General features: G+C 39.6%; 1 protein-coding gene across 4 annotated transcripts in view; it reads right to left on the minus strand.

The window, feature by feature from the left end:
• Window positions 1-18,949, minus strand: part of LOC132829473 (protein Aster-B-like) — a 599,261-nt gene that overhangs the window by 314,242 nt on the left and 266,070 nt on the right. For all 4 annotated transcript variants that reach the window (XM_060846670.1, XM_060846671.1, XM_060846666.1 and 1 more), the window contains exon 2: window positions 10,791-10,868. The gene's annotated coding sequence lies outside the window, so the exon portion shown is untranslated. The remainder of the gene's footprint in view (window positions 1-10,790; window positions 10,869-18,949) is intronic.

The raw sequence follows: 18,949 nt of genomic DNA on the forward strand, positions 1-18,949 counted from the left end.
ACAAAGCACATTATCTAAATGTTGAGAGATAGCAGGTCCCTGAGATGCAGAGGAACATGGTAGCCTTGGTTCATGAATCAAAAAAACACAGCACTCAGGTCGGGAAATAATTACAAAAACTAAAACAATATCGTCATTCATAACATGGGGAGCTGAATAGAAAACTGGATAACTGAGCATAAAAAAGGGAGGTTATGCTTCAGTTATATAGGAAATTGATATTCAAGGTGTCATCTTACCAATTCATAGCAGAACTCATCTGAATCACTTCCAATGATTTTTCTATGTTTCCTTAAATATATTTACTATACTAATACTGAGTTTGGGTGGGCTGTCTTAAAAAGAAAGTTTAAAGCTTTTTAGAAAGGCTAAACTTGTATCCATTTGGGATTCAGAAGAATAAAAAGTGACTTGACAGAAACAGATGTTTCTTGACAGATGGGTCGTGAAAGGGCCGACGTGGAAAGGACGTTTCATCTTTTGAGTAATCTAAAACTAAGATTAACTGTTAAAAAGAAATAATTGACCATTTAAGAGAGATGGGTAGAAATTTTACTTCACCCACAGGGTCCTGAGTCATTGGAGCTATCTTCCTCCAAAGGCAGTAGAAACAGCACCTTTGAACAGTCATAAGGTAGAGAAAATCTTCATAAGCAAGAGAGTGAAAGGTTATTGAGGGTAGATAAGAATGTTGTTTTGATGTTATATACAGATCAGCCATGATCTCATTGAATGGCAGAACAGATTTGAACAGTAGAATCCTGCTCCTAATTTGTATTCATATGCATATTTTTGAGCTCCAGTTCTGTTTTGGGATATAAACCTACAAACTTTGGATAAACGAGTCTATAGTGCTATCAATTAAGGAGAAAGTGAGGCCTGCAGATGCTGGAGATCAGAGCGGAAAATGTTGCTGGAAAAGCGCAGCAGGTCAGGCAGCATCCAAGGAACAGGAAATTAGACGTTTCGGGCATAAGCCCTTCATCAGGAAGGGCTTCCTGATGAAAGGTTTTTGCCCAAAACGTCGAATTTCCTGTTCCTTGGATGCTGCCTGACCTGCTGCGCTTTTCCAGCAACACACTTTCAGTGCTATCAATTAATCCTTGGCTAAAACACATGTAGTAGTAGTTGCATTAAAAATAGACAGAACCCATAACTGCACTCAAAGTTTGAAAATAATTCCTCAGAATACAAAGAAGTAAATACCCTCTTCATTTGTCCTCTCTAAAAATATATTTCATCGAATATATGATTTGCAGGTTTTGTGATCGCATATCCAACATTTGCAAGCCTTTTCCTATGGATATATTTCTCAAACTGAAAAATAAAACAAAAGCATTACATAAATAATGGATCTATCCATAAATCTCGTTTACACTCTCATGTACTTTGAAATCTCTGGAGAAAAGAATACTGAAACATAACGCAGATTTAAGAAGCGTTTATGTCCCAGCTATCTAGCAATTTACAGGACACAGGCTAGCTTTCTAGAACTATACTAGAATAAACGGTGAACAGAGCTCAAACCAAAGTGGATATCAAGGGATAATAGATGTCTCTCAACAAATTACAAGTAAATAAATTAATCAAGGTGTTCAGTGGTATCATAGTTACAACAATAAAGCTTCCCCTTCCATATGACTATGGATTTCAAGAGTCAAATAATCTTCAATGCAATATCCAAACACTGAGGTATGTTATTTCTCGCAACATAACAACTCTTCAGTTATGAAATCAGAATCTTTGATCCTCAGAGATGGATATCACAATCAAATGAATAAAAGCAATTTGCATCAAAAACATTTGTTCACAAATTTCCCTTTAAATTGAATTACTAACATTATTTACAAGCTTTACAAACATTAACAGGGAAGGAATGAGGGATACACAATAATTCTTTCTTCAGGTGGCCTATTCCTTTGAGAATTTAAATAACTGGGAACACAAAAATCTGATTATATCTAGCATTTCTGTTGTCAGCAAAATAGTTTTAATTCCCTCCAGTGCCAATAATTAAGAAATGGACATTAGCAAAAAGGAAAATGGGGTTGATAGAATTACGGGATTCTATTGAAACAATAGGTATAGAAACAGCTTGAGTAACTTCTAAAATACAAATAGATAAAATTTTGTGATTTACTGGATGGAAAGCCAAGATTTTTTCTGATTCATGCAAAGGTACACTGATTTTGGAATGGTAAAGCAGAGGAAGTAATGGCAGAAAAAGTGCCCACCATTGTTTCCAAGCACTCTACCAATAAACAAAACAATGTCAGAGAAGCAAATGATGCAATCAGGGAAGCAGAAGGACAGGGTGGGAACAAGGACAGGGTGGGAACAAGGACAGGGTGGGAACAAGCTATGAAGATATTCAAAGCAAATGAGAAAAGTTTTTAATTGTTGAGAAATGATGTCGAGAAACAAAGCACAGGACTCCCTCATACCTAAGTAATTAGTTTAAAACCTCATGCAAAACTCGAGTTATACTATATAACCAGCGTGGTTCAAATGAAACCTACTCCATCAGCTCTCTCCTTCCCAGCACTGGTGCCCCATGTATTGAAATCCTGTCCTCTCATAACAATTTTTGAGCCATACATTTACCTCTTTGATCTTATTTGTCCTAAATCAATGTGAATCTGGCTCAGGTCATAACATAGGAATAATTACCTTTGTAATTCTGTATTTGAATTGAACCCAAGCTGCTCGTAATCTTTCGGCAGAACCTGTTTCCTAGTGTAATTTATGTCATTGGTACATATGTTGCTCATATTAACTGGATTCTTCCCCTTTTTTTTAGATTACTTACAGTGTGGAAACAGGCCCTTCGGCCCAACAAGTCCACACCGACCCGCCGAAGCGCAACCCACCCATTCCCCTACATCTACACATTTACCTAACACTACAGGCAATTTAGCATAACCTGCACATCTTTGGACTGTGGGAGGAAACCGGAGCACCTGGAGGAAACCCACGCAGACACGTGGAGAATGTGCAAACTCCACACAGTCAGTCGCCTGAGTCGGGAATTGAACCCGGGTCTCTGGCGCTGTGAGGCAGCAGTGCTAACCACTGTGCCACCGTTTTTCTCCAAGCATCTATACAGTTCAGACAAGATGTCCTGAGCATTGGTACCAGGTAGGCAACACAGCCTACAGGGCTCTCCAATTTTACTACCTTTTGCTACAGTGACCAGTATCTACTCCCCTCCCTCTGCTATCCCCTATTAGTACTATACTTTCCTTCACTTTCCCACTTGAACAGCATTCTGGATCACGTTGCTGTGGTTGACACCTCCCAGACTACAACACTGTCTCAGTACTGAATTCAGGAAACAGATTATTAGCTGAAATCTCTGGAGCAAGGTTTGCATGCACACACATGTAAAAATGCTCAATTGAACCAAAGCTGTTCCCAAAATCATCTTCTTAGGCTCACCATCTACCTTTTGAGTGGTTTGGATTCTGTAAGGGCCACTCGAGCAATGTTTCAAACATCGACAAAAAAAAAGTTGAATTCCAGAGGTGAGGTGAGAATGACACTTGACATCATGCCATTTCACCAAGTGTGACATCAAGGAGTCTAAGCAAAACAACAGAGAATCAGGGGAAAACTCACTGCTGGTTGGTATCATATTTAGCAAAATGCAAGGTGCTTGTGGTTGTTGCAGTCAGCCATCTCAGCTCCAGGACATCACTGCAGGACATTGCTCTGAGATTATTGTGTGCAGTTTTGGTTGCCATACTATAGGAAGGACGTGGAGGCATTGGAACGAGTGCAGAGGAGGTTTACCAGGATGTTGCCTGGCATGGTAGGAAGATCGTATGAGGAAAGGCTGAGGCACTTGGGGCTGTTCTCATTGGAGAAAAGAAGGTTTAGGGGAGATTTGATAGAGGTGTACAAGATGATTAGGGGTTTAGATAGGGTTGACAGTGAGAACCTTTTTCCGCTAATGGAGTCAGCTGTTACTAGGGGACACAGCTTTAAATTAAGGGGTGGTAGGTATAGGACAGATGTTAAGGGTAGATTTTTTACTCAGCGGGTTGAGAGTTCATGGAATGCCCTGCCAGTAGCAGTGGTGGACTCTCCCTCTTTATTGTCATTTAAGCGGGCATTGGATAAGCATATGGAGGTTATTGGGCTAGTGTAGGTTAGGTAGGCTTTGGTCGGCGCAACATCGAGGGCCGAAGGGCCTGTACTGCGCTGTATTTTTCTATGTTCTATCCCAAGGTCCAACTATCTTCAAATATGTTAACAGTGGCTTCTCTCCATCATAAAGGAAGGAAATGAGGATCTTCCCTGATGATTGCATGATGTTTAGCACCATTTACTACTCCTCAAATCCAGAAGCTGTCCATATCCAAATTCAGCAAAACTCAGATAATATCCAGGCTTGTGGACAAGTGGCAAATGCCTTAAGTGCCAGATAATGACCACCTTGACAAATGAGAATCTAACCAATGCATATTAATGTTCATTGGCATTTCTCAAAATAAATCATTCGCTCTCAAATTCCCGATGGTCACAATTGACTAGACAGTGAACTGGACCAGCCATATGCACGCTGTGCCTTCAAGAGCAGGTCAGAGGCTAGGAATGCTGCAGTGAACTCACCTCCTAATTCATGAACTCCAAAAGCCTGCCCACCATCTACAAGGCATCAATCAGGAGTGTGACAGAATATTCCCCCACTTGCCTGGATGAGTGCAGCTCCCTGACATTCAAGAAGCTTGACACCATCCAGGGCAAAGCAGACTGCTTAACTGGCACGACATTCACAGCTGTTCACTCTCTTCACCACTTACACAGAATAGCGGCTTATAAGATGCACTGCAGAAATTCACCTTTGCACCTTCCATACAGACAGCCATTACAATCTCAAAGGACAAGAGCAGTAAATATATGTAAACACCATGACCTACAAGTTCTGTCCAAGCCACTCACCATTCTGATTTGGAAACATATCACCATTCCTTCACTGTCCCAGTGCTAAAGTCTTGATACTTTCTCATGAACAGCACTGTGGGTACGCCTAGTTGAAGTGTAGCTGAAATGTAATTACTGTTCTAATGCCAGAAACACGACAACTAATGTCCAAATATCATGTTCCTACAAACACTAAACTGATGATGAACAGATAATCTAATTTCATAATAATAAAAGCTCAACAAAATTTAATTAAAAAGGCAGAAAAATCTGCGAGAAAGTAGTTTCAAGGTTTTGTTTTCAGGTTACCACAATCATTGAATAGATGTATGAGGTAATTTTCGACAGATGGTATAAACATAAAAGTTACCAAAAAGCTTTAAAACTTTGTGGAGCTCTTGAAACATAAATAGGTTTTGCCATCTATTATCGGAAAACTTTGAAAGAACCACTGACACCATTGAAAAACTCAAAGGAAATGCCAACAGGCTGTGTGGCTTTTCTACTCCTCCAATATACAAAGCAGTGTTTTTTTTTGTCTTTTGAAAAAACTGTTTTAAGTTTACTGCGAATAATATTTATTGTGAAATTCAAATAACAATACTGCACCTTCGTATAATGCTCTGTGCACATATCCTGTCAGCACTGTGAGATACTGTAAGCAGTTTAAAATTCAGCTTATGAAGCAATGGTATCTCTTCAAACAGAAGAGTTAAAATAGTTTTAAACATCTGGATAATCAACTGAGAGCCTCTGACCTGCTTTTGAAGCCACATTGTGTATATGGCTGGTCTAGTTCAGTGCCTGGTCAATTGTAACTAGCAGGATTTTGAAAATGGGTGAGAAATACCAATGAACATCAACGTACACTGGTTAGAATTTACTGTGATATTGTTCTGAGAAGACAATCTGATGAAATGCTTGATAGACGAAGTGTGATGCTGACATCCATAGGACATTGCAGTAGAAGTAAGAGCAGTGCAACTTTTTAAAAATCAAAACTTATAACTTATCAAACCCTTGTCAACAATATTCTATAGCTGAAAGGATGAGTTATATCAAAATGGCAAATACCTTAAATGCAGCTTATTTGATTTAGGCAGAAAACATTAGGGCAGAAAATATAAGTACGTACATTTGTGCTTTATTTCAAAGGTCTATAAAGTGATCATCCGTGTATTTGTGACTGGTGAACCAGGAGACAAATTATAATGTTCAGATTTGTACTACTATTTAATGAATCTTTGTATTTTTCTCAATCAAAAGTGGGTGCACTTATGAAATGATAACCTCACCTTCCTTCAGTACAATGACTGTCAGACATTATATTCATGTAGACAGAGTGGTTAACAAGGCATTTGGCATGTTTGACGTCACTGCTCAGATCACTGAGTAATGGGAGTAAGGAAGTCATGTTGATGTTGGACAGGGTATTGGGTTGGGGGGGGGGGGGCGTGCTCTTTTGTATAGTTCTGGTCTTCCTGCTATAAGAAAAATATTATTAAATTGGAGAGGGTTCAGAAATAAAGTACCAGGATGTTGCTGGGACTGGTGGGTTGAGTTATAAGGAGAGGCTGGATAAGCTAGGACGTTTTTCCACAGGAGCATAGGGGGTTGAGAGGTGATCTTTAGGGACATAGACAAGATGAATAGCAAACGTATTTTCCCTAGGGAGGGGGAGTGCAAAATTGGGAGGCATATTTTTAAGGTAAGAGGAGAAGATTTCAAAGGGACCTGAGGGGCGATGTTTTCACACAAAGGGGTGGTTACACATGGAATGAATTGTCCAGGGAAGTGATGGATGCAGGTACAGTCACATTTAGAAGACAACTGAATAGGTACATAAATATGAAAGGTTTAGAAGGATATGGGCCAAAGGCAGGTAAGTAGGACTGTTTAATTTGAGAAAATTAGTCAGCATGGAAGAGTTCGACTGAAGAGTCTGTTTCTGTGCTATGTTACTCCATGACTCAACAGGGGTTTGATTTATTGGCCAGCATTTACTGCCCATCTCTACTTGCTCTGGCAAAGCTGGTGGTGACCTGTTTTCTTCAAATACTGCAGATCTTAGGGTTACAATGAGAGATCTAGGATTGTGACCCAGTAACATTGACAGAACAGTGATATAGTTCTAAGTCAAGATGATGCAGGACTTGGAGGGGTAATTGGGGGTGGTGGTGTTCCCATTTATTTGCTGACCCCTGCCCTTCTAGGAAGTCTAAGTCATTGATTTGGAAGGTGCTGGGTATCAGCTGAGGTACTTATTTCATTGGCCAACTTTTTAGCTGGTCTCCCTTGACTTCCAGCAGCCAGCCAATAGGTCTACTTGGCAAGGCAAAGAATAATTAAGAAGGGTACAGAGTTGTCAAAAAGCCCAAAAGCTGGTTGAAACCACCCATGCCCCACCTCATTTACAACTCCATTATGACCTGTTAAATCCACCTGCTGCTTGCCTTCTATCTCAATGCTCCATATGATGCGACTTTCCTGAGGAAGATCTAGCAGCAGGCATCCTTTAGGTGTCGGAAAAGAAAACATAAGGACTCAATAACAAGTTAATTGTGGAAAACCTCATCTGTTGAATGACAGCATATACATGCTTCTTGCTTAAACAGATTTGGGACAAGCCAGAACTCTTGCACAACCAGTCTCTACCACTGAAGCCTCAGTACAAATACATTATGCACTTGTGGGGTGACTCAAAGAATGCAGTATATTATTGAGCTGTGTCCCTCGACAGATTAATTGGCAGCCAAGAGCTCCAAAGTTAAGCCGTTCATACCACTAAGCAAGAAAGCAGTTGTGAGGTTTCTAGATTTATTGGCATCTTGTCCTATCATATCTTTGGCCCCTCAACTAGTATTGTGTCCTCAGCTTGTTTTCAGTGATGAGTTGCAGGAAACTTGCAAAATGCACAGACCTAAAGTTAAATTCCAAAGACTATATTAATATTATAGTTGACACAATAGCACATTAAAATTGGCAACTACTCTTCATCGAAGAGAGTTATTTACACACAGCCTAACAAGAAACAGTTAAGTGTGGAAGATGATAGCTTGCAGCCAGCTTTCTCATGTATTGTCAATTTCCTCAAATTTTAGCCCTCAGTTCCAATCCTATCAGATCCTATAAACTGGAATTTAGATAACTTTCCTTTGGTGCATAAGTGATTATTCTTAAGAATGGATATGACTTTGTGACACTTGACATAAATGGCACACACAAACAGCAAAATCAACTTTTCGAACAAAATATGTTCTTCTTAAGAAGTGTCCCCTCATAAGATTTCATTTTATATCAATTTAGACAGTACAGATAATGCCATTTATCTTATTATTCCCTGTATCACAGAGTATGCTAGAAAGTTATAAAAGTAGGACCTATTTGAATCAGCTGGTCCTCAGTTAAATGACCCAAACTTCCTGAATAGATATTAAGAAAATCCTTTTATTTTTAAAAGCTCTATTTACCTTTTTCATTTATTGTGGCATTATACAGTGATGACATGACAATTTTGATTACAATTCAGATTATTACCCTGTGCATTTGCGTATTGAAGAAAAATAAGTGTGATGAGCATTTTTTTCTGATAAAGTCCCTTTAAGTTAATGTTAGCATAGGCTCAGAAGTTGAATGTTGAGAGAGCATTTCTATCACATCAACAGCAGAGAACCCACATCCTGCTGCAGTGCAGTTATGAAATGTTGATATTTAGCAACTAATCGAAAATATAATCTCAAGCTTCAATCTTCATTCACTACTTTCCAAACCAATTATAGCACACTACTTTAGAACTAAGAATTTGGGTTTGAAATTAGACAACGAGAAGCTATACCTTTATCATTCAGTTAGTTATCAAGCATTTAAAATTATCAAAGTTTCAACCACCCAATTCTAGAATTATTATTGTAGGAAAACCAGAATAATTAACTGCTAACAGTAACAATTTAAAGTAATGCTGTAGTTCTACTGCAGATTTGCAATTCTCAAGTAGTCAATCCTTGGAATTATCAAGTACTATCTGGGAAATGCAAAGATTTCAAATTAATTCTGACTAGTGTTGAGTTAACATTAGAGAGATAACTAAGAAGATCAAAATACAGTTACACCTAGAGTATGATAAGGGATTTACAATTAATATTTACATTCTTCAACCTCTTCTTATTCATTAATGTGAATACATCACTGGCCAGACAACAAAATACACAGGCTTTAATGTTTACCTCTTCTCCTGAGCCAACTTCATCATTTCTTTCTTGTGATCTCTTTCTCTGCCTGTGCACTACCATTCTAAATTATGTTTGTTTCAGTGCTTTCCTGTAACTGAAATGACAGTTACCTTATAGATTAAAAAAAAACAGCTCTCCAATAGCTAAGATGGATTCTTGTGTCCCAGTTTAGACATAGACACACAGTCCTGGATCCTGGGGGTGGGGAGCAAGAGGGGCAGAACATTTTGATTTGATTTTTTTTTGGGAAGAAACTCCTAGGTATCATTAAAACGAATGGCACACAACTATACAAGTTCAAAACTACCCTCACACATCTTATGTCTACCTGAATCCTAAAGACCAAAGGTTGCATTATTAAAATTTTCCTCACGTTGATTAGAATCCTTTATCTAATGAATTGAAATTCAGAATAGATCAATTTCATAGCATTTTTAGCCCTCAAATAAATAAAGAAATCAAAATTATATTTCAGCAGATGATAAAAATGCTTTCACAAAGTAATTATTTACTGAATTACATATTTCAGTCATAACAGTCTCTGCTGTTGTCTAAAATTCTACTCACCCTCAGGTTTACAGTACTACTCTCTCTGGTCACATGTCAGTCCCTTCCTTTAAGCTAATACAATTGTTCAATGTTTTCAGTAGTAAGCACTAGTGGACCTCTTTCCATGGAGCTTTTCTTCTTAATGAAATACTGTTGAAAACTACAAAATGTGTCTTTAAAACATGGCCATTGCTCACCTTTTGTCAAACCTTTTAATCTAGTTCATCCAGCTACCACAACCAAATCGTCATCTAATGCTATGTAATTTATTTTGGGTTCAGTTTTATAAGCTTTCTTAGCTTTACTGGTATTCCTACTAAAAAAAAACTTGTTTTTCCTAATCAAGTAAGTCTTTACATCTAAATTTATAGAACAATTGATTCGTGCTATAAAATGTCCATGTCAGAAAATGAAACTCCTTACCTCCCTGATAAATTTAACAGGTTATTAATATCAGCAGTGATCTGCAAATGAAGTGAAATCAGACTACAGAACTCAATTTTTCTAACTGATAAACGAAAAGCAAAGCAAATTACTACTTTTCAAATATTAGGAGTGTGTTTATCTTCCTCAACCAATTCCACACTTTTTTTCATATAGCTGATATATCTGTCAATTTGTTTTTATTGCAAGACCTTAAAAAATTATTGATCATTCTAAAATTACACGTTATTTCTTCTTCCATGTACTTAAAGTGACTTCAATATCAAAATTCAAATTGCGTGAATTTATCCAATGATGAGTTACTCATAAACCCATACTCAGTGTGTGCAGAGAAATTACCAAAGAAATACTGCAATACTAATTTTTTAAGAATGTAACAATTAAGAACACAAAATGCTTTAATTAAATTAAGACCTTACCAAGAATACATCTAATATTTCCTTTGACATTCAAAAATGGCAGAATTTCAAGAGATATTGTGGACACTAAAATCTATACAATTCAAGTACTGCCATCAAGTGGTAACAGTAAATGATTGCTTTATAAAGTATAGAGAATATGCAGCTATTGCTGGCCAAGGCCAGTGAGTGCACAGATGTTAGTGGAATTAAATTTAATAATTGCTCTTGAACTATCAGTTACCTTTCCTCTCGTATGTATGGAGTCAGGAACCGAGAAGAGTCATCGTCATGGCTGCTTTGTTGGCTACTCTGCTGGCTGCTGAAGATTGAAAAAGAATTGTTGTTAGCTTAGTAACATTAAAAGTAACAGCAATTTAAAGTTTGGTACAGTTATAGTTTTATTACTCAAACTTGCTTTTACATATCTGCGAGATTCTTTTCCACAATTGTCAGATTTAACCCCCAACTTCTCGAGAAACGTAATCTATCAGCAGTTCTGCTCCCAAAGGTACTAATTACTTACATGTGTCACCTGCACCTATTACCTCATATGATTATACACTTTATATCAGAAATGTGCTATTAATCCCTAATATTTGGTAGAGTTACCCTGTTTAAATACAATCATTTATTTGTCAATTAATTTTATCAATTGTTAGCCATTTTTGAATGATTGAAAGGCTTGACTATGCAGGTCAAGATTGTGCAGTAAAAGTGACAAGGTTATCCAGGCAGCATCCAAGGAACAGGAAATTCGACGTTTCGGGCAAAAGCCCTTCATCAGAAATGAGGAAAGTGTGTCCAGCAGGCTAAGATAAAAGGTAGGGAGGAGGGACTTGGGGGAGGAGCGATGGAGATGTGATAGGCGGAAGGAGGTCAAGGTGAGGGTGATAGGCCGAAGTGGTCAGGAAGAAAATTGCAGGTTAGGAGGGCGGTGCTGAGTTCGAGGGAATCAACTGAGACAAGGTGGGGGGAGGGGAAATGAGGAAACTGGAGAAATCTGAGTTCATCCCTTGTGGTTGGAGGGTTCCCAGGCAGAAGATGAGGCGCTCTTCCTCCAACCGTTGTGTTGTTATATTCTGGCGATGGAGGAGTCCAAGGACCTGCATGTCCTTGATGGAGTGGGAGGGAGAGTTAAAGTGTTGAGCCACGGGGTGGTTGGGTTGGTTGGTCCGGGCGTCCCAGAGGTATTCCCTGAAGCGTTCCGCAAGTACGCGGCCTGTCTCCCCAATATAGAGGAGGCTACATCGGGTGCAGCGGATGCAATAGATGATGTGTGTGAAAGTGCAGGTGAATTTGTGGCGGATATGAAAGGATCCTTTGGGGCCTTGGAGAGAGGTAAGGGAGGAGGTGTGGGCGCAAGTTTTGCATTTCCTGCAGTTGCAAGGGAAGGTGCCGGGAGTGGAGGTTGGGTTGGTGGGGGTGTGGACCTGACGAGGGAGTCACGAAGGGAGTGGTCTTTGCGTAACGCTGATAGGGGAGGGGAGGGAAATATATCCCTGGTGGTGGGGTCCGTTTGGAGGTGGCGGAAATGACGGCGGATGATACGCTGTATACGGAGGTTGGCGGTGGTAGGTGAGAACCAGTGGGGTTCTGTCCTGGTGGCAGTTGGGGGGGGCGGGGCTCAAGGGCGGAGGAGCGGGAAGTGGAGGAGATGCGGTGGAGGGCATCGTCGATCACGTCCGGGGGAAATCTGCGGTCTTTGAAGAAGGAGGCCATCTGGGCTGTACGGTATTGGAACTGGTCCTCCTGGGAGCAGATGCGGCAGAGACGAAGGAATTGGGAATATGGGATGGCGTTTTTACAGGGGGCAGGGTGGGAGGAGGTGTAGTCCAGGACACCCGGACCAATCAACCCAACCACCCCGTGGTTCAACACTTTAACTCCCCCTCCCACTCCATCAAGGACATGCAGGTCCTTGGACTCCTCCATCGCCACAATATAACAACACAACGGCTGAAGGAAAAGCGCCTCATCTTCTGCCTGGGAACCCTTCAACCACAAGGGATGAACTCAGATTTCTCCAGTTTGCTCATTTCCCCTCTCCCCACCTTGTCTCAGTCGATTCCCTCGAACTCAGCACCGCCCTCCTAACCTGCAATTTTCTTCCTGACCTCTCCGCCCCCACCCCACTCCGGCCTATCACCCTCACCTTGACCTCCTTCCACCTATCACATCTCCATCGCCCCTCCCCCAAGTCCCTCCTCCCTACCTTTTATCTTTGCCTGCCTGGCACACTCTCCTCATTCCTGATGAAGGGTTTTGCCCGAAACGTTGAATTTCCTGTTCCTTGGATGCTGCCTGACCTGCTGCGCTTTAACCAACAACACATTTTCAGCTCTGATCTCCAGCATCTGCAGACCTCACTTTTTACTACAACAAGGTTATCCATTCATGTTCACAATTATTTAAACAACTTTCAGTGACTGCACATGGACAATTAAAGAAAGAGTCATCAAATTATTATCTGGACTGTTCTGGTCCTCCACAGACTTATTTTACCTGTATCTCACGAAGAAAGTCAAAATTCAAATATATGAAATGTCATGAATTTTCAGCATTTGATCATTAGATATCTATGAATTATACCAGAAACCATTTTTTACATCAATTTAGAAATATGGGTGTTGTTCACCATCCATTTTTTGCCTAAATGTCCTTGGGAGGGTGGTGAAAAGTTACACCTTGAACCACTGCAGTTCATGTGGTGCAAGTGCATTCACAATAGTATTAGGAAAGGAGTTCCAAGATTTTGACCCAGTTGAGAAGGAACAGTGATACAGTTACAATACAGTGTTACGACATGGGGTAAACCCTCCTGCTTAATTTAAACCAGTAACAGAAAAGATTTATTGCATGCGGTCATGTGTGAAAATTCAAGAGGCCAAGAACTATTTAAGGTAAAAATTAACAACTTTATTTCTTAAAGTATAACTGAAAGGAATTAACTGATAACTATTTACAACTCCTTCCTCTAACCTATCTTTTACTTTCCCCTCTACAATACTGGTCTGATAAAAATCTCAATTAAAATTTACAAAACAAAACTACTTCTTATCTGAAAACCAGGCAGCTTTCGGTTCTGCTCTGTATTCCTGTTTTCTTTTCTTCTTCTAGATTCTGCTTCACAGGTTACTGATCAATAAAGGTACCTTTAAGAGAGCTTTTTTTTCAGGCAGTCTTTACGTGCTGGTGGCTTGGCAATTCGCCTCTTAACCGTTCAATTTTCTCCAGTCTCAAATCCCCAAAGCATCAAATGTTGTCACTGGCTTTTTAAGATTGTCAATATACTAAATTCAAATTGGATTGGAGTTTGGCTTTTTTTGTGGGGGGGAGGGGGGTATAATTTAAACTGATTGGCCTAATTCAAATCTGTTTTTGTCTCCAGGCAACCAGCTACCCTAACTGCTGGACCAAAAGGTTACATTATACTTTTTTTTCAGAACACTTGGTGTTGTCAGGTAGTTCTGTTGCTTTTGACTCTCTTAAATGTAAAGTTAATCCACATCTTCATAACAACAGGATGGCGAGTGGTAAGACATATGTACTTGCAACCTTAGCCCTTTCAGGTGGAATAGGTCACAGACTTGGAAGATGTTATCTAATGGGACTTGTTGAGATGTTGCACTACATCACATAGATGGTAGACACTATTGCTTCCATTCATTAGTGGTGAAGAGAGTGAATGTTGAAAATGTTTGGTATGGTGCCAATAAGGCAGGTTGCTTTATTATGAATAGGACAGAGTTTCTTTATTGCTTTTGCAGTTGTATTCATTCAGGCAAATGGGGAATATCCCATTGCACCTCTGAATTTAGACGATAAGTCGGAGGAGCAGATGTATGCCATTTGGCCCATCAAGGCTTAGTGGCTCAGTGGTTAGCACTGCTGCCTCACAATGCCAGGAACCTGGGTTTGATTCTCACTTATGGCGACTCTGTGGAGTTTGCACATTGTCCCTGTGTTTGCATGGGTTTCCTCGACATACTCCAGTTTCCTCACTTAAACCAAAGATGTACAGGTTAGGTGGATTGGCCATGCTAAATTGTCCATAGTGGTCAGGGATGTGTAGGTTAGGTACATTAGTCAGGAATAAATGTAGACTAATAGGATAGGGGAATAGGTCTGGGTGAGTTACTCTTCGGAGAGGTTGTTGTGGACTTGGGCGAAATGGCCTGTTTCCACACTGTTGGGATTCTATAATTTTATGAAAAGTCTGTGTTGCATTCCAAGAAATCATAGCTTATCTGGTAATCCTCAACTCTGCTTTGCTGCCTTGAATATGCTTAACCACCCAACTCTTTGACTCCTTAGTAAAATTAAAATTCAATACCCTCAGAGAAGAAAGTCCTCTTCAGCTTGTCTTAAATGGGTAATCTATTAAACTGAAATTATGCCCCTTGTTCCCGGACTTCCCTTCAAGAGGCAACAATCTATCCTGTCAAGTTCCCTGAGATTTTCAATGCTTCAGTGAGATCACCTCTCATTCTTCTCAAGTCTGATGAGTACAGGCCAAACTTACTCTACCTTTTCTCATAAGGTAGTCCTTCCATACTTAGAATCGATCAATGAACTTTCTCTGGACTGAATCCAATGGCAATGTATCTTACTTTAGATAAAGGGGACAAAAACTGTTCACAGTACTCGAACTGTATTCTAACTTGTGTCGTGTATAGTTTTAGGAAGAGTTTCCCCTTTTTTAAATGTGTCATTCTATTCCATTTGTCTTTCCTATTATCTGCTGACCTTGTATATTTTTTGTTCACTCTCTTAACTGTATGTCTCGCTGCAGAATCTTTATGCCATCTTCACCAATTGCCTTCCCACCTGCATTTGCAGTTCTGAACAAGAGTTATACCAAACTCAGAAGCATTAGCTCTGTTTCTCTCCCCACAGATACTACCAGACTTAAGTATCTCTGTTTATTTCAGGTTTCTACCATCCACAGTATTTGGCTTTTCTTCCTTGTGAAACTGTATACATCAATTAAGATTCATTACCCAGTTTACACAAATTCTCGAGGATGTGGAGGAAAATAGCTGTTTTAGCTCTCAGATAACTGCATGTTCAAGTGAAAAAGCCCACAGAAGGTCTGTGAATAAGTGCAAGTATAATTAACATCTTTTCATTTGTTGCAAAAATCCAGATGATAGAGGCATAGAGCCATACAGCACAGAAATAGACCCTTCGGACCAACCAGTCCATACCAAACATAATCCCAAACTAAACTAGACCCATCTGCCTGCTCCTGACCCATATTCTTCTAAACCTTTCCTATTCATTCACTTATGAATGTCTTTTAAACTATGCCTGCATCCACCACTTTCTCAGTAAGTTCATTCCACACGCGAACCACCCTCTGCGTAAAGCATTTGCCCACGTCTTTTTTAAAGCTTTCTCCTCTCACCTTAAAAATATGTCCCCTACTCTTGAAATTCCCTATTCACGTATAAGTATTGTTTTAATGGCATGCATACAAAAATAATTAACATAAAAACTGAGTGTCAAAATGTGGCACTACCCATATGTAATCTTTAGGAAGTTCCTGCAGGGTCAGACTCCAATTTCTACAATCTACACCACTATCCAGTTTGTTGGGGCCAACTGAAAGGACAATTGACTGTTACATCAGGAGTGTTTTAATTTATGCAAAATTGATGTCTATTGGTATAAAAGCAATCACAGAGCATGTGAATTAATGCTTATTGCATTATCACTATTCTGTAAATGCTACATTTATGATGGGAAGGTGATTATGAAAGTTTCCACTAGGTGTCAGCTTTGGCCATAAACAAGTGTACTATGCATTGTAGAAATTTTCAGTTCTGAAGAAGGAAGTGCATTTGATTTTATATTTCAATATTGTAATTACTGGAACTAACATTGAATTGAACTTTATTTTGAATGAGGTTTCTTCTACCTTGGAAATACATTTTCCATTCTCCATGAAGATCAGAGATTACAAGATGATTAGAGGATTAGAGAGGGTGAACAATGAGAGCTGTTTTCTTCGGATGGTGATGGCTAGCATGATGGGACATAGCTTTAAATTGAGGGGTGATAGATGTCAGAGGTAGGTTCTTTACTCTGAGTAGTAAGGGCATGGAATATCCTGCTTACAGCAATAGTAGAACTGCCAACTTTAATGGCATTTAAACGACCTTTGGATAAACATATGGATGATAATGGAACATTGTAGGTTAGATGGACTTCAGATTGGTTTCACAGGTCGGTACAACATCGAGGGCCGAAGGGCCTGTACTGTACTGCATTGTAATGTTATGTTCTATATGTTCCATCTGCATTCAGCACAATTCCCATGAAGAACAGTCAGTCATAATTTCATATTTTTTTCTCTAGACAGAATTCCAGGGCAAAAGAACTTGTTCCTGTTATTTAAACTCGCTTCAATGACTAATTCCTTCACAATGGTTAAAATCAGCTTTACATAACCGGGATCATTCTGCTGTGATTACTGCACTCATTCAAAGTAATTGGTAGACTTTGTTTGGGTGTGCTTAACGCTTGAATGATATTTCTCAATTGTTAAAAAACACTGATTTTGCTGTAGTTTGTGATGTGCTCATTAGCATTTTCAAAGGCAGGGAAGTGATTCAATTATCAATGCTTTTTGGTTGAAAGCAATACATCTAGCAAAGTAAGATCATTAAGAAAAAAAACAACTAACACTCAGCTCTATGGGTCAGGCCGCAGTCTGTGGAGTCAGCAGCACAGCTAACAATAGTACATGGTGTAACCACAAACTGCAACGCTAAGTTGTTTGTTTGCTGAGTGGGAAATTTATAATTGGTGGAAATCAAAATTTGGTGCAGAGGGGAAGAAGGAGATGATCCTTGGTGTTTTTAACATTTGTAATTTATTGCATTAATTTGAAGCAAGAAGTTCTTGAAATTCTGAAGTGTTTGAGAACTTAATGCAAGCTACTATGTAAAATAAATTAAAATAGACTTTATATGGCATAAAGTGTAGACTAAAATAAAAAACAGATACCTAAACCATACTAAACAGCATGGGATTGTGTAGTAATAGCCAGCTGTCTCGGATAAACAACCCATCAACCCAGTGACATCACATAATAGTACATTGGTGTGTAGTAGATGTTCCTTTGTTTTAACGTGGGTAACAGTAATTTATTTTTAAGAGAAGCAGTCCATCCAAGGAGGGGCATTAAGCACAGTGATTAGATACTGATGCTTCGTAATGCCAACAGCATGAGTTCAATCCACATATGAGATGAGATACTTCTCTAAGCCTACCTCTCTTCCTTGACCCATTGGGGTATCATGGAGCCATGACTAGCAAACCCTAGACAACAAAGAAATTACAGACATACAAAGAACAGAAAGAGAGACACACACAGACCGAACGACCACATAAACAAATGTATATCAGCCACTTCTCAGCCCATTGGCACATCTAATCAAGATCCTGCTGTAATATGTGGTAACCTTCTTCACTGTTCAATACAGCTCCAATTTTGGTGTCGTCTGCAAACTTACTAACTGTACCTCTTATGCTCACATCCAAATCAGCAAAGGTTCACCAAGGGGAGGTCATGCCTGACAAATCTGCTAGAATTTTTGGAATAAGTAACAATAAGATTAAACTAAAGAGAGCTAATGGATGTCATCTACCTGGACTTCAGGAATCCTTTGACAATGTGCCATACACGAGGCTGTTGCGTAAGATCAGGGCCCATGTGTTCGAGGCAACGTGCTAGCATGGATAGAAGATTGGCTGTGAGGTAGAAAGCAAGAGAGTGGGGATAAAACGGTCTTTCTCAGGATGGCAGTAGGCGACAGGGGGTGTTCTGCAAGGCTCAGTGTTGACCATAATTTTTCAGTTTATACATTAAAGATCTAGAAGAAGGAACTGAGGGCATTCTGGCTAAGTTTGTAGATGACATAAAAATAGGTAGCAGGACAGGTAGTACTGAGGAGGCGGGGAGGCTGCAGAGGATTTTGACAGGTTAGGAAACTGGGCAAAGAAGTGGCAGATTGAATACAATGTGGCAATGTATGATGTCATGCACTTTGGTAAGAAGAATAGAGGCATGAACTATTTTCAAAACAGGAAGAAAGTTCAGAAGTCTGAACTACAAAAAGACTTGGGAGTTCTAGTCCAGAATTCTCTGGAAGGTAAACTTGCAGGTTGAGTTAATAGTTAGGAAGGCAAATGCAATGTTGGCATTTATGTTGAGAGGACTGAATATAAAAGCACGGGTGTACTTCTGAGGCTCAAAAAGGCTCTGGTCAGGCCATACTTGGTGTATTATGTGCAGTTTTTGGCCCCTTATCTCAGGAAGGATGTACTAGCCTTGGAACAGGTTCCGCACCCATTCCCAGCTCCACACCTATACCAGGTCCTGGCTCCCAGTTC

Source organism: Hemiscyllium ocellatum, chromosome 29 (genome assembly GCF_020745735.1).
Source record: "Hemiscyllium ocellatum isolate sHemOce1 chromosome 29, sHemOce1.pat.X.cur, whole genome shotgun sequence".
NCBI lineage: Eukaryota > Metazoa > Chordata > Chondrichthyes > Orectolobiformes > Hemiscylliidae > Hemiscyllium > Hemiscyllium ocellatum.